This window comes from Nematolebias whitei, chromosome 9 (assembly GCF_014905685.2).
Source record: "Nematolebias whitei isolate Nwh7 chromosome 9, NemWhi1, whole genome shotgun sequence".
Classification (NCBI taxonomy): Eukaryota; Metazoa; Chordata; class Actinopteri; order Cyprinodontiformes; family Rivulidae; genus Nematolebias; species Nematolebias whitei.
Genome location: NC_056506.1, coordinates 49,299,578 through 49,301,501, shown reverse-complemented (window position 1 = coordinate 49,301,501; position 1,924 = coordinate 49,299,578).

Sequence of the window (1,924 nt, the reverse complement as noted above, 5' to 3'; positions counted from 1 at the left end):
CAATTTAAACTTTAGTAGAGTTCAATTTAAACTTTAGTAGAGTTCAAATTAAAGTTTTGTAGAGCTCAGATTAAACTTTAGTAAAGTTCAGATTAAAGTTTAGTAGAGTTCAAATTAAAGTTTAGTAGAGCTCAAATTAAAGTTTAGTAGAGCTCAAACTTTACTGAGCTGGATTTGATTGTTTCTCAAAAGGCAGTGAAAAAAAAAATCAAACTAATAAAAAAAAACATTTTAAACAAATTTTGACTCAAAACAACTGAGAATAATAAATTTAGGATTACAACTAAATATTTGAATGTTTGGAACAAAACATTTACAAAATCGTAAACCTCCCAATAATTTTATCTTTTTTTGCTTCTCTCCTTTACCAACTAATCTTTTAGTCAACTTTAAATCTTTACAACTTGCTAAATCTGAGAAAATGATATTTTTACTGTGTTGCTTTTATTATTATTTTATTCTGATGTCACTAAAAAAACCTTTTATTTTTAATAAAAATATTTTTTTCCACGTCTTTAATTTCTTGTTTGCTTAAAAACAAACCTGCCAGTGAAAGTTATTTAAATACAGATTAATAAATAAACCAACCACTCTTTACTTCTTGATCCTCTGAAGCAGTTTTTTCTCGATGCGATGTCATTTATAGACGAGCTGCGACGGAACGATAAACGTTCAGCTCTTGGAAAGGACCGCTGCGCTCTGATGACAAACGCTCAGTAAAATGATTAAAAGATGATTTAAAGGACTGATCCAAAGTCTTCATCAGCCGTCAGGAAACTGAGCTGAGGATCAGGACTCTCCATGACAGCTGTTCTCACGTGCACGCTAGACCTGCTGAAAAGACGCTCTTTAACAGGATGTTGGTCCGGTTCGTTCGTGTGAAGACTTGGTTTACAGTTTGTCCAGAGGTTTGACTCCGTCGTGTTCATAAAAAAATTAAAGTAGGCGTTTGTAGTCTCTCATACGGAGGAACGACTACAGAGCTCCAGGTGGAGTGAGCGAACAGCTCTACATCCAACACCAGATTTATTTTAGTAACATCTGCTCTGCCTGCGGGTGAAGACCAGCACGGTGTCAAAGGCTCTTTTTCCTGACATTACTGAGCTCAAAACATTTTTAATTTTCTTCTTTCTGTTGTAATTTTATAAGGACTCTGAAATTATTCTGCAGAAAACTGGTTCGACTAACACCCCCCTCCCCCCCAAAAAGCATAATTCACGATTAGTCAACTAGATTTTAGCATTGTGCAATAATCTGATTGAAGTTAGTAGAAATGTAACGGTTCCTACAAGTGACGTTTAATGTTAAACATAAGCCGTTAATTTTTAGCTTTCGTCTTCTTTTGAGCTGAATCGTTCGCAGCTGATCATCAGAAACCTTTAAACCAGGGCGACTCATCGAAACTGCTCAGGGGGTCACAGTTACTGAAAACCATCAGTTAATGCCATTAATTCAATTTTACAGTTTAAAATCTAGTTTTATTGAAAAATGAACCCACTGATCGGCCGAGTGGAGCTCACCAGTGGGCCAGATCTGGCCCCCGGGCCGCCACTTGAACAGCCCTGGTTTAAACCATCTCATTCTCCGGAGTTCTTTCTACTTTCCACACATTTCACCTTTAAGTGTGTGGGAAATGAAAAACGCGTCGTCATTTTTCAGACGTGAAAACCCAAAACTGTCGCTGAGACAGTCACACGGTGCGGGGACAGAAACGGTCAGTTCAGGCTCTGTCCGTGAATCTGGACACGACGACGTCACGACACGACGACGTCACAACACGACGAGCGCCAAGACGAGACGACGTCACGTCACAACGATGTCACGACACGACGACGTCATGACACGACGAGCGCCAAGACAAGACGACGTCACGACACGATGACGTCACGTCACGACAACGTCACGACACGACGACGTCACGACA